The 15041-nt window shown below is 38.1% G+C and overlaps 1 long non-coding RNA gene and 1 pseudogene across 2 annotated transcripts in view; one reads left to right on the top strand and one right to left on the bottom strand.

The window, feature by feature from the left end:
* Positions 1-1712: 1712 nt before the first annotated feature.
* The window catches only part of LOC109460864 (uncharacterized), a 52660-nt gene continuing 39331 nt past the window's right edge, over positions 1713-15041 (bottom strand). For both annotated transcript variants that reach the window (XR_016020855.1, XR_016020854.1), the window contains one exon: positions 1713-8224. This is a non-coding gene — a long non-coding RNA (uncharacterized LOC109460864). The remainder of the gene's footprint in view (positions 8225-15041) is intronic.
* On the top strand, positions 10174-13180 carry LOC109460861 (large ribosomal subunit protein uL3m pseudogene; annotated as a pseudogene).

Here is a 15041-nt window from a genome sequence, read left to right as displayed (position 1 = left end):
ACATCCTCACCAGCATTTGGTGTTGTCAGGGTGCTGGATTTTGACTGTATATTCTAATAGGAATGCAGTTGTATCTCATAGTTTCTGTAATTTGTATTTCCTGATGACATGTGATGTGGCACATCTTTTCATACACTGTTTGCCATCTGTATATCTTCTGTGGTGAGATGTCTGTCCAGATCTTTCATCCGTTTTTAATCAGGTTGTTTGTTTTCTTGTTGAGTTTTAAGAATTCTTTGTATATTTTGAATAATAGCTCTTTATCAGATATATCTTTTGCAAACATTTTCTCCAAGTCTGTGGCTTGTCTTCTCATTCTCTCAACAGAAATTTTAAAATGCAAACTTGAAGAGAACCTAGAATAGTGTCTCCATGAAAAGAGGGCAGGTTCTCAAATCTCCCACAAAGGTGCCTGATCAAGTTTCGATGTTTATACATAGGGGCACCTTTCTGAAGTATGCAGCAGTGGAAATAGCCAAGTATTTGATGTCAAAAGGCATGTTTCAATAATAGGTAAGTGTCATGAAGGGTGGCATGCGGGGTCTCCGCTCCCACTCCCCACATAAGAACGCAGGATATGGTGAGGCCAGAAAGGAACACCCACGGAGCCATAGATAGGGGAGACATACCACTATAATCTCGCTGGCGGCTGGGTTGGAGACACAGGAGGCAGGAGCCACACTATCCGCAATCCACACTCCACCCTTGCTAACCCCCATTTTCTGCTAGCGTAGCCACGGCAGTTATATTAGTGGCCAATGGCTCACTGGTTACAGCTGATGGCCAACTAGCCACAGCTGATGGCCATCCAATCACAGTTGATGGCCATTTACTACCCGAGTGAACATCTTTCCACGTGAGGCCAAGAGCCTGGAAACTGCACTCCTGGCTCTGTCCCCACAGTAAGGCACTTATTAGTTAGGATTATTTGGTTGTAAGTAAAGAAGTCCAAACCTACCTAAGCAAAACAAGGAATTTACTGACTTATTGAACTTGAAAAATCTAAGAAATAGCTATATCCATTTCCTCAAGTGAAATCAGAATGTCCTCTCTCTCTCTCTCTCTCTCTCTCTCTCTCTCTCTCTCTCCCTCTCTTTGTTCTCCACCAGACTTTCTTTTGTATTGGCTTTACTCTAGCAGTTCTCTCTTGAAAATTGCTCCAAGTTTTCATGGTCCTTACACCTCCCAAGTGAAGCCAACTCACTCCTAGAATTCATTTATTTCTATCTCTTTAAAAAACAAACAAACAAAAAAAAAACTTCAAATTACTTGGAGCACATGCCTACCTGAACACTAGTCTCTGCATCCAGGTGATATAAAAGGTTCTGATGGGCCAGTCTGGATCACATGTAACCCAGTGAGGTAGAGTCCCTTGACTGACAGTCGTGCTAGGGGTTATACAAAGGCACAGGGTAGTTCCCTAAAGGAAAATCAGAATCCTGTTACCAAAAGGAGGAAGGAAATTGCTCCAACCAAAGCAACAGATGTCAACTATATTAGTTACAAGATTTTAGTAAGGTCACTTAATCAATCTGAGCCACTTTTTTTTCCATCAGTAAAAGAGACAGGGATATGATAATACCAGACCCATTACCTGACATAGTTCTTGTGAGAATCAAATGCTCGACAGAACATATGAAAAGGACCTGTAAGCTGTAAAGCACTACTGCAAATAATAGCAGCCCCTAACTTACTATGTGCCAGAAGAAATATTGTTATTTCTATTATTAGTGCCGTGGTTACCTAGATTCACTAACCTCATTTGGATTTGAAGGGGTTTAGAACAGGCCTCCCCAAGACATGCCACTTTGGCATGTGAATTATTTTGAGCTGAAGGCAATTGAGATGAGGGCTCATGAAAAACTTTTGCCTCTCCCTTAAAGAATTTAAATTAGCAACCTTGTACAAAATAAGAGTTATCACCAGAAATAACTTTATGACCTATCGATAGTGCAGGGAAAGCTTCTAATTACTGAACATCTGCTCTCCCTATCATCCTGCAAATGAGTCTTCCTCCCCTCTGAAGTCCCAAGGCATCTTACCTCATCTTTAACTCAGAATGTCATATATGCCTCATTTTCCCTTTCTGTCTCTGAACCTCTCATGTATGTGGCATTCCCATATGTACATATGTAGTTAAATTTGGTCATTTTCGCTTGTTAATCTGTCCCATGTCAATCTAATTATTAGAACAGCGAGCAAAACCTGAAAAAGTAGAGGAAAGTTTATTCCCACCCCAGTTTCTTAAAGAGGCTTTAGATTTCTTAAATAACCTTTCAACCTTACTTTATTTCTTAAGTAGACTTTCATGGTGGGGTAAGATAGATTAAATGATTTTAATAAGTATCAGAGCGCATGGCAATTATAAGTTTTATTACAAACTCACTTTTGTACAAATCAATGTCATACAATAGAGTTGCTTTTTAGGGGTAAATCTCCACTGTCTAAGCTGGCAACCGAAGTTCCAGACTTGTAGTTAGAAGATCAAGTCTTCAAGTATAGAGAATACCACCAACACCAAGGCTTTCTTCTTTACCATCAAGACCACTTTCAATATTTTGCTTTTATGGGGGTGGGAGTGGAGGGATGGAGAATGAGGTGTTTAACTTTCTTTTTTTTTTAGTATTATAAGTCTGACTCATGATGTTATCCATGAGTAAATGAATATTCATGATATTGAGTGATAATCATTTGAAATATCAGTGCTTTTGGACAATTAGTAAAATTAGTGGTGAAAATTTTATTCACTCAAAGAACTTTACATCTTAAAATTTTTTTTTCATATGCTTATAGTGGTTCAAAACAATGATTCTTCTACTTTGGGGTTTTCACAAAATTCATTTGTTAATCTCAGGGTATAGATATCAAAGAGGCCAGCAACCATTATTGCTTTATTGTCTTTCTGTGTGATGCAGAAAATGGGATTTTATTGACTACATGCAGCATAAATTATTCCAGTACTCAGCTTTCCTTTTAGGATAAATTTATTTAAATGAGCCAGGCTATATTAACCATGCTTCATTCAAAAATGCTAAAAGTAGTACATGCATTAGCTTTCCAAAATAGTCCTTATTTCTTACTTGAAATATTCTCTTGAAAGTGTTTCTGTTGCTAAATGTGAATAATTTCCAAAGATTCTCCAGACCAGATGGTGAGATGATATATAGAAATTCAATTTCTTTGTAATGTGATGAGTTCAGTAGTACAGAGTTCAGTCTCTAATTCCTTTCTCAATTTAAAAATTCCAGTGTGTCAAGTGATTCTTAAATTATTGCCTTAGACTTTGGCTTTCCTATAAATTTCTCGTCAACATCTTTTGAATTATTTTATGAAAGTGCTGTCATTAAAATTATTAACATATTAATCTTAAAGTATTTTTTATAAACTCATTTAATTTACTAGATGAAATAGCACATTTTAAAGCATTAATTTTTATTAACAACTGTTAAAAAACAACGCAACAGGCCCTAAAGGGAGTTGCTTATGCCAAGCTCCATGTCGCCAAACCCAGAACTTAATTACGCTTTCAGCTCTCCCAGAAATGGAGTCTTAAACCAGTCAATCAGGAATCACTTGATCAGCACCAGTGAGGTCATCTGTCTGATAGACCCCGGCCATCCCCTAAAGGAAAGTAACTTTGCAATTACCAACCCACTTTTTTGCTCAGTATAACTTCCTTGTTCCTGCTTTCTTCTGCCTATAAAAGTCTTTCATTTTGTACAGTTCCTCAGAGCTCATTTTCTATCTGCTAGACTGGATCCTGCCCAATTCAAATCAATTTTTGCTCAGATAAACTCTTAAAATTTTTAATATGCCTCTGAGGAAAACCAGTTTGCCATCCCATAATATTGCTTTTTTTAATGTTGATTATTTTAAGGTGGTTATTTTTAAGAAACAAAAACCTCAGGAAAAATCTTCGACGTTCCCCCTAACTGCCTAAAAAAATTGATAGAGGACCTGCTCCAACAAGGGAGCTGTCATCACAGATAACTACAGTTTAATATGAACTAGTGTGTGATAGACAGGGAGGAACCTAGCAAGGCCCATTTGATCAAAGTCCTCTCTGTCCCATTGTTAAAGATGGCCCAGCAAACATTTGTTTACCAAATTATTTGCTTTTCCATCCCCATGTGAATTGCTTTCCTGCCCTTTGAAGTCCCAAACCACACCACCTCCACTTTCTCCTTAGTTCAAGGTGGCATATACGCCTCCACTGCCAAATTTGTCCTCGGGTCCCCTATTCTTATGGTACCCTTATGTCTACATATTTAATAAATTTCTTTCTTTTACCTTGTTAATCTGTCTCCTGTTAATTTGATTATTAAATTAACCCAAAGAACTTAAAAGCGTATAAGGAAAATTTTGCCTCCCCCACACCTCAGTTTATCTTTTAACAGAGCTAAAGATTTCAAAATGGCATTTTTCCTTTAAAGGTTTTAGAAAAGTCTCTCTTATGTATTCCCGGGGAGGGGGATGGAATCTAATTTAAAATATTTAAAGAGATGAATATAATCTGTCTATATTTCATCATAAACCTAGTAGAACTAATTGTTTACTGTCAGTGACTACTGCAGGATTTTGCCAGTCCTGGTTACCCTCAAACCCATTCCCCACCTTTCCCTGTTAGGCCCTGTATCACAGGGGCCTGTGTTCCCTGGTCCCTGTCAGCAGGCTTCAGCTGGGTTTGACTAGTGGTGAATCCTGGTAGAGATTGGAGGCTGGGAGACTGGAAGGGAAGAGTGAAAGAGGAGGAAGTCTTCCATGTTACTCAGTAACTGCATTGGAATGTGGAACGTGCTGCCTCCAGAACCCAAAGAAGTCTGTGAGGTTTTGTGCTTCCTTCTTAGCAGTGGACGCTATAATTGCAATAACTTGTCCCTTACTTTAGAGGGGAATGTCCTGGTATACCCAGACCACTGGACCTCTAAAAACTTCACTGATGTCGTAGGCTGATGTTCAGCATTTTTCATTTGCTTCTTGGCTATTTGTAGATCTTCTATGAAGAAATGTCTATTTAATTCCTTTGTCCATTTTTAATCGTGTTGTTGTTGTTGTTTTATAGTTCTTTACATATTCTGATTATCAATCCCTTATCAGGCAGATATGATTTGCAAATATTTTCTTCCATTCCATGGGTTGCTTTTTCACTCTGTTGATAGTGTCTTTTGATGCACAAGTTTTAAATTTTGATGAAATAAATATTACCTATTTTTTCTTTTGTTGCCTGTGTTTTAGTATCATATCCAAGAAATTATTGCCAAATCCAATATCATGAAGATTTTCCCATATGATTTTTTCTATGAGTTTTATAGCTTTAGCTCTTCTGTTTAAGTCTTTGATCCATATTGACTTATAATTTTTTATATATGGTGTGTAAGGTAAGGGTCCAAATTCAGTTTTTGCACGTGGATATCCAGTTTTCCCAACACTACTTATTAAAAAGACTGCCCATTTCCCACTTAATAGTCGTGACACCCTTGTTGAAAATCATCTAACCATATGTGTGAGGGTTTATTTCTGGGCTCTCTATTCTATTCCATTGGTCTATGTCTGTCTTTATGCCAGAACCACGCTGTTTTGATTATTGTAGCTTTGTAGTAATTTTTGAAATGGGAAATTGTGAGACCTCCAACTTTGTTCTTCCTTTTCAAGATTGTGTTGTATATTCAGGGTCCCTTGAGGTTCCATATGCATTTTAGGATGGATTTTTCTATATCTGCAAAAATTGTTGCAATTTTGATAGGGATCACATTGAATCTATACATCAGTTTGGGTAGTGTTAAACATCTTAAAGAAGGAAACTTTTTGATGATGGACAAGTTCTATATCTTGATTGTGATGATACATGAGTGACTGCACTTTTCAAAATTCATAGAGCTATACACTTCAAATGAGTATATTTTATTGCATGTCAGTTATACCTCAATAAATTGATTAAAAACTTTAAAAAGATATAGACTGGGTGCTGGAGAAGCCTGTGTCAACTGATACCGGAAAAAAATGTGTGGGGGCAAGAAAAGCCTGTTTTATTTGGCCAAAGGATCTGAAAAGGAGTAGCCTAACAAGACAGAAAGCTGAACACTGGCTCACCAGTCACTAGGCCTCTCCCTACTGCATCAATATAACTTTTATCCTCTCTTGATTTTCTTACTGTATTCTCTGAACTTCTGTTAGCTTTTCAACTACCTCTTCTAAGTCTGTCCTAAACCTTATTGTCTTCTCTTAATTTTCAGTAGGCTTCAGCCTCACTTAAATCATAACCTGGTGCCGCAAGTGACTATCCAACCATCTAAACCCACATCCAAACCACAAGCAAGTTCTGAAATATTCCTGCATCTTCAGGCCTCCTTGTATTTGCTCATTTAGTTCACTCAACATGACCTTCTCCATCCATCAAAATCCTTGTTAATCTTCAAATCCCGGCTGAAGGGCTCTATTAAGCTCCCAGTCAGCATAAATGCTCCTTTCTCTGTTCTGTTTCATTCTGTCCCCTGCACTAAAGCCAAGGTCCTTTGGCCTGAGAATTGAATCTGTTTCTTTTATATGTACCACCTGCCAGTGCCCTAGATAAACTTGATGGGTGAATGAATAATTTGGTCTTCAAATTCTAGGAGATTCCTGTAATTTTATAAAACTCCTACAATTTTATAAAGTTCCTATAGCTTTATAGGGGACACATTAAACATGTGAGAAAAGTAGGGTCCATAAATATGTACACAGGACTGTGGAGGTGAGGGAAGCCCAAATGTAGTAGATACATTAGGTATAGATCTAAATCTCCAGGTATGTTCATGGAAGGAAACCTCGAGATGCTGCGGGGAGTATATTGGTGAGGGCGGTGGAGGATACATGCAGATAAAAACAAAAGATTAGGAAGGGTTGGTACACCAGGAGCTTGACGGGGAGATGTGGGACAATGAGAAGGAGTGACCATACCTGTGGGCAGTCCTGACCTTTTGAATAGGTGGTACTTTTCATTCCTATCCCTACCCCACCTCAACTCACACATTCCTTAGCTATTTTTATTTTATCATTGCTTCATTCCATTGGTTCTTGAAGATTTCTTCATAAAATGAAACTACCTCTGGGAAGCACTTAGCTCTAATCAGTTAACATTTTAGTTACGAATTAAGCCAGTTTGTAAAAGACAAATCCTAAAGGAAATGAGGTATAGTGGTTACTTTTATATGTCAACTTGGCCAGACTACAGTCCCCAGTACCATGTTTCCCCGAAAATACGACCGGATCTGATACCATATTTCCCCCAAAATAAGACCAGGTCTTATATTAATTTTTGCTCCAAAAGGCACATAAGCGTGTATTTTCAGGGAATGTCTTATTTTTTCATGTACAACAAATCCAGTCATGTCATCTTCTTCTGGAACATTGTCATAATGCACTAAATGTGTCCATCTGGCTGACGATCTTGACTGGGGCTTATTTTTGGGGTAGGTCTTATTTTTGGGGAAACATGGTATTCAATCAAACACTAATTTAGGTGTTATAATAAAGGTGTCTTGTGGCTATGAATTAAGTCCATGATCAACTGACTTTAAGTAAGGGAGATTATCCTAAATAATCTAGGTGGGACTGATTCAATCAGTTAAAAAGTTTTAAGAGCAGAGCTGAAGATTCTCTGAAAAAGAAGAAATTCCTCTATGGATAACAGGTTCAGCTGGTACCCAAGAGTCTCCATCTTCCCTTCCTGATGCCCTACCAGTCTGCCTTGCCAACTACCATAAATGTTTAAGCCCATTCTGTGCATTAAATCACCTAATATGTAACTCCTACTGGTTCTTCATTAAGAGTTGGGGGCTAGGCAAAGAGAAGCTTGTATAAAGAAATAAAGGAAAAGGAACAGGCAGCAAAAGGAGTGCTGAAAAGGGAGTTAGTGTGACAATTCTGTGCAAGGCTGACTTTATTTGGGAAAATAAAAGCAAGGCCAGAAAAGACAGGAGTCAGAGGACACTAAGAATTCAGACAGAGTAAAGAGAAATAGAAAAGATGGAGGCTGCACAAACTCACTCTTTAGCAGCTTTAGTTATTGGCAGCAGACAGAGTTTTGACTTTCTAATGGAACCTAGTATCTGCAGACTACATGGAAGTTATCCCTCAGAATAGCACAAGCTCATTTTGTGCATTTCTAGTCTTTCGTGCAACCAGAGAGGCCAATACATACCTTTGCAACTAATGCTTCCAGACTCACCTGCAAAGTCAAAGGCACCTGGAAGAAAAAAACAAAGAACAGAAAGGGAAGTAGGTTCTTTCTATATGTAGCATGTTTTTCCAAATACCATGAATAATTCTGCCAGTTTTTCCAGAAACTAGTACATATTCTAAACTGAGTATTTGAATAACTCACCAGCAAGAATATGATCTAAGGTAGGAAAAAATAAGCTGCTTGGATAAATACACACTTAAATAAGCAAGTTAGTAAAAATATGCCAATGTATATGAGCTTTGACTAAAAGAAGGAAATGACGCTTGACAACTCTGAGAAGGTAACTTCATGGGCACGATAAGCAAAAGGAATAAGCAAAAAGTTAGAGATCCAAAACTGCATAGACTGAAAACAGTACCTAAAATTAAAGTAATCATCAAGTGGATGAGAAATATAAAAAGTAAGCTAGTAGGTTAGAATTTTTCAAAGAGAAAGTACATGAAAAAGAAGTTCCATTAAATTAGAAACTCTTTGCAGTAAAAACTTCTGAAAGGAGCAAACTACTGATACACACAATAACATGGGTAAATCTCAAAAACATTATGCTGAGTAAAAGAAGCCTACAGTAAAGAATGTATACTGTGTGATCACTTTTACATAAAGTTCTACAACAGAAAAAACTGGTCTATCATGGAAACTAATCAATACAGTGGTTAGTTCTAAGGGATAAGAAAAGAGACTGACTGGAATGGGCAAGATGGAACTTTCTAGGGTTTCCAATGTCTAGCACATGTTGACTGTATGAACAAATGAACTAATGAATGGTGGAAGCACTTGACTATGACCTCAGAGAACTTACTCATATCTCTATTCTATACTAACTCTAACTCACAACACTATTTTTAAGACACATATTTATAATTCAAGGGTTTTTTTACTTTACAGATAGACAAGTATAGAGCTTTAGCCTTGACAAGTAGGAAAACTGGACATCCACATGCAAAAGAATGAAATTGGACACTTATCTTACACCTTACACAAAAATCAACTTAAAATAAAGATTTAAAATGTAAGATCTGAAAGTGGAAAACTCCTAGAAGAAAACACAGGGGTAAACCTTCATGAAATTGATCTTAGCAATGATTTCATTTGACGCCAAAAACACAGGCTACAAAAACAAAAATAAACAAGTGGGAGTACATCAAACTAGAAATCTTCTGCACAGCCAAGGAAACCATCAAGAATCATAGGTTGAAAAGGCAACCTTTGGAATGGGAAAAAAAATATTTTCAAACCATAAATCTGATATGGGGTAATCACCAAAATATATAAGGAACTCCTTATAATAATAATAAAAAAAAACTAATAACCCAATTTTAAAAGTGGGCTAAAGACTTGAATAAACATTTTTACAAAGAAGATATAAAAATGGCCAACAGATATATGAAAAAATGTTCAATGGCACTAATCATCACAGAAAGGCAAATCAAAACCACAATGAGATATCACCTCACACCTGTCAGGATGGCCACTGTCAAAAATATAAAAGATAACAAGTGTTGGCAGGATTGTGGAGAAATTGGAACTCTTGCAGTGTTGGTGGGAATGCAAAATGGTACAACTGCTACAGAAAATGGTATAGAGGTTCCTCAAAAAATTAAAAATAAAACTACATGTGATTCAGAAATCCCACTTCTGGGTACTTATCTAAGAGAACTGAAATCAGGATCTCAAAGGTATTAGTATTTCTATGTTTACTGCAGCACTATCACAATAACAAAGATGTAGAAACAATTTAAATGTCCAACAACAAATGGATGGATAAAGAAAATGTGGCATATACGTACAATGGAATGCCTTTGTAAAGAAGGAAATTCTGCAATATGCAGGATGGTTGAACCTTGAAGACATTATGTTAAGTAAAATAAGTCAGTCATAGAAAGATAAATACTGCATGATTCCACTTACATCAGGTATCTAAAACTGTCAAATTCATAGAATCAAAAAGTGGAATGGAGAGGGGAAATGGGGAGTTACTAATCAATGAGCACAAAGTGTCAAGCAAGAAGAATGTTCTAATTGGCAGACAGCTGGCAGGCGGGCTCCCGGAGGCTGACACGTGGTGGTGGCATTGGAAAGCCCTGAAAGCAGAGTGGTGGGGCCCCTGGAAGTACCATAGGCCCTCCACTCCTGCCCCTGCCTATCCATGCCAGGTGGGAGGCTGCTGGCACAGACTAACGCCCTGTAACTGGATAGCAGTGCAGACAGCCTGGGTGCTATTCAGGGCTTGGGGAACAGGACAAACATCTGGCTTTTAGTTAGAAGTCTCCACAGCAAAAGTGGTATTTAGTAGGATGACCATCCTTCTGAAGAAAATGTCCCATTTGTTAAGCAGTTGGTCTCTGATGGGGAAAAAAATAAAAAGCCCCATTAGCAAGTAAACTATGTACTCTGAAAGATGAACCACGGCCTATACATCCTTGGGGATCAGGCTCCTCTAGAGTTGGCCTTATCGCACTGAAGCGGCTAATAATGCCTTCATGGACCAGGTCAAAAGTATATGGTCACATGACTTCAGATAAAAAACTGTCACATCCTAAAATATACTCCAAAGAAAAATAGTGGAAAAAATGTCAGCTCTAACTATAGGAGGAAAAACTGTATCACGTTTCCATACATCTATTAATTCTTCTATACTGGAATTTTGCTGAGAATGAATTGCCTCCGAAACAGAAAGTTAAAATGGTTCATGTAACAGATAATGCTGCAGTGAAGCCAGGCATTCCCTCTTTATGCTGCTTACTTTCAACAATGGCAGTATGTGAATGTCACAGCAAAAACTATTGGTAAGGTTTTCAAGGCATCATGAAAAGATGGAATTTAAAGGCCAGCCCACTACTCATGGTCAAAGGAAAACCCACAGGAGACCTGGAACTATTTCAACCAGCGATGTTATCAGAGTCTAGCCTAAAACTAAAATGCCTGGACAAATGGGCAGCATATGGACTGAATGGATGGACACACAGGACAATATAACCTATGCAAATGGCTCTGTATTGGGACATAAAAATTGCTCCATAACAGAGATTCTAAATTGCCTGCATATAAGGATTTCTGTGGAACTCTATCATTCTCTATACATTTTTCCTGATGGAGATGAAGCGGACCAACCAGAAGATTTATGTGATGAAAATGTGTCAACCCAGCGCTCCTTCTATTACGTCTGTCTAAGCTCACTGGACATGGTAGAGCCTCCTATATTCTGTGAACTTGGATAAACCAGAACAGTAAGATAACCAGGAACTCTATTCTACTTTCTTACTCACAATACCACACTCGTCATCTTTGTCAAGAGCGTAACTATATCACTCATCCTCCAACTGAATTTTGTTAGGAAAATTACCACTTAAACATATCAGTTAAGTGGATTGAATATGCCAAACTTAGATGGACTAGCAGTTTACATATCAGCAAAATTTCTGTAATTTGTGGGATTCATTCTTTAATTTTACTACAAATTTCCCAACTTAGCTTAAGGTGTGTATAAGTTTAACTTCTTTCATTTGGAAAAAAAGATGAATAAGTTCTAGAGATCTGCTGTACAGCATTGTACCTACAGTCAACAATAATGCACACTTTAAAAATTGTCAGTGGGGTAAATCTCATGTTAAGTGTTCTTTCCACGATAAAATGAAATACAAAAATATCTGAATTGCTAAAAGGATTCTAAAAAATATGAGGGTTACTCAGGACTCCAAAGTGTGGGATGGATAACCTTCTACAATCATCAGATACTGGATTTGGGGATTTAAATCCCACATACTCTTCGTGACATTTGCTCAAAACCAAGCAGAAGAAGGAAATCTAACAACATTAAAAGGAAACATGCATCAGAGTTTTGGTCAGCGCTGTGGTGCCATCACAAGAAAGAAGTGATTCAATTCATAAACTTCCCTTTTGTAACAATACTAAGGAGCCGAGAACCAGTGAATTTCCTCACTACAAGTCAGTGTAAGACCCTGACCCTTGTACATGACACAGTACAATCACACTTGACTCTTCCATGGCAGAAAAGGAAAGGGAAACACTCAGAATCACTTTAGCTTTGAACCTGCAGAATATTTCATACACATTCATATTCAATGCATGCTCCTTGAAAAAAAATAAAACAGAATAGAGAAGTGTAGGAATATATAATAAACAATAAGTCTCTCTCCTCTCCACTTTGATATCACTTTGCTACGTATCCTCCCAGTTTGGTGTATACATATACTGACCTACCTGCCTGCCTACCTAAAGACACACACACACACACACACACACAATATTATCAAAACCATATCATTCTGCAATATGTTTTTCTTAAAATTTGTATAGATGTACCTCTTTTTTTTCTATTGGCTGCATAGTATAACATAATTATTTAAGCAATCACTCATTGATGGATACTTTTTATTTTATTTCTTTTTTTCTATTTTAATTTTTTTTAATTTATAGAAGTAATACTTGCATGTTTTTAAAATTCAGACTCTACAGAAGTGTCTAAAATGACAAACAAAAGTCTCCCACCACCCATCCCCATCCACCCCACCACTCCCACGTCAATTACGCAGAGGTTTTATTGTTTTTGTTTTAAGTTCTACTGTTGATTGCCATTGAAACTGTATGTAATATATTTATACCTCTTTTTCTTGATTTGTCAACTATAGATATTACATATTGACTCCTCCTGATAAAAAATTTGGAATTTCTGGTTTAAATGAATAAATTCAACATATGAATGAAAACGAAATATGGCATTTGGCTATTGAATGATCTCAATCTCCTGCTCATAATGAGTCACCTTTTGTGGTAACACAGTGTGGTTGCTACAAACAAGGTTTTAATTATAGAAATATAGTAGTTTAGTAATAACTTGGATTTAGATACAGATAAACTCCTCCAGGAGACAGAATTCCTCAGCTCATATCATGGTCCTCCTGCCAATTAACTCTGACTACAAACACAGTACTTACCCTCACAGTGCCCTAGTGTCTTATCTGTTCACATAGGCATAACAACTACCTTACAGATCTTTAAGAGGATCAAATTAAATCATGCCTTTGAAAAACAACTGGTAAATCATAGAGGTAGCATTAGTGCCTTTCCCTTTAGCTATCTTGGTCATTCCTGCAGCTGGTGCTAGCCAAACAGAGAGTTGAACAGACAGGTCAAACCGCAGTCAGGAATCCTCTTCATGCCCTACTGCTTCTCAGGTTTCAACCCGGAAGAGATCTGACAGAATGGGGTTGCCGCAGGAGTGTTAGCTGAAGCAGCAGCTCAGAGGTCCTGAAGCAAAACCAGAAGAAGGAAGCAAAAGAAACTGACACCTGTTGCCATTGGTGATAGCAATGGAGGCACCAAACCATCCCCCACGCCAAGCTTGGAGCAGGATTTAAGTGCCTGACATGGGGACGAGGTGTGCGATGGGAGAAGCCCGTGGGGGCAGGCGTTAGATGGCTAAGGCTCTGAGACAGTCCCTGGAACTAGATCCTAGAACAGAAGAGCAGAAGAGGACAGAGGAGCTCCCAGCCACAGATGGCATCATGACATGCCCTGGGTGACTGCTACAGTCCCAGGGTACAGGAGTCACATGTGAGAGCTGAGACCCAGGAGCCTCCGGAGCCCTCACTCTGCACCCTTGAAGTGAGCTTTCAGTCTCTAAAAACGATCTCTCAGGCACTAACTCATCAGTAGACACATGGGGAAAGTTCTTTCTGTCATTAACCTAAACATGCCGGTAAGAATACAGCTGCTAGAGGTCTCCTGTGGAGGACGGCACCTCACAGTTCTGGAGGGTGCACCCCCTCATTGTAAGAACAGTAAGTTCTGGTGGCCTCGGGCTGATTAGGTTTTAACTGTGCTATGTGCTGGATAATGGACAGCCCATCTGAGACATGGCTGAGATGGGGAGGGAACAAGTGTGAGGTACCCCTCAAGATTTGCAATGAGAGAATTAGCCATCCTCTGAGAGCGATTCCAGCAAAAGTTAAATCCAAAGGAAGGAATCAGTTATCTCTTAGAGTTAAAGCAGGAAACTGAGTAAATGAAGAGTTTGGGTGTGCTCAAAGATATTCTGGGAATATTCTTAGGGAGGTGAGAGTTTATTGGAGTCATAATTTAGTAAGCAGAGATCAAATCAATTGTTTCTGGAGAAAGACATGGTAACAGAAACAGATGGTTCACTCATTTTGTATGGTTAATAGAACAGTAATCTTTTGTATAACATGTTGGTATATTAATAATAATATTAATAATAATAATAAGTATAACAATACAGAAGTGAGGTGATGCTCTGGATTTAGACACAGATAAGGTCCTACAAGAGCACTGGAAACAAAACAGAAAAACAAGAGCACTGGACTAGGAGCCACGATATCAAGCTTCTATCCAGCCCAGGGCAGCTCAGGGAAAGCCAATGTCTCTCTCAAAAGTCTGATGGATCAGAGCCCTGCCCAGTGCCACAAGAAGTGGATCTCCTTGGTGGAAATGACCTCAGAGCATGGTACCATTAAGCTTGGATCCTAGGGCTAACTCCCCTTGCGAGTATTCTAGATGTACCCAGCAGTCTTAAATCAAATTAGCTTTCCATGTTGTATTCCTGCTTAAGGTAACTTGAATATCCAGTCCACCTATTTTATTTCTCTCTACAAATCTTATCATTTTCTTTATATTTCTAAATCTTATACTAAGAAAAATTTCAAACATACAGGAGTAGAGAAAGTAGTATAATGAATATCTATAACATATATTACATATAATAAATGGTACAAAATATCCACGAACAGATTCCATCATTACCAAGATTTTCCCAGACTTGCCTCACTAAAAACTAAAATAT

The sequence above is a fragment of the Rhinolophus sinicus genome, chromosome 3 (assembly GCF_057876585.1).
Source record: "Rhinolophus sinicus isolate RSI-liver-muscle chromosome 3, RSI-T2T, whole genome shotgun sequence".
Lineage (NCBI taxonomy): Eukaryota > Metazoa > Chordata > Mammalia > Chiroptera > Rhinolophidae > Rhinolophus > Rhinolophus sinicus.
The sequence above is the reverse complement of the archived record's forward strand: the minus strand, read 5'-3'. Positions and strand labels throughout refer to the sequence as shown.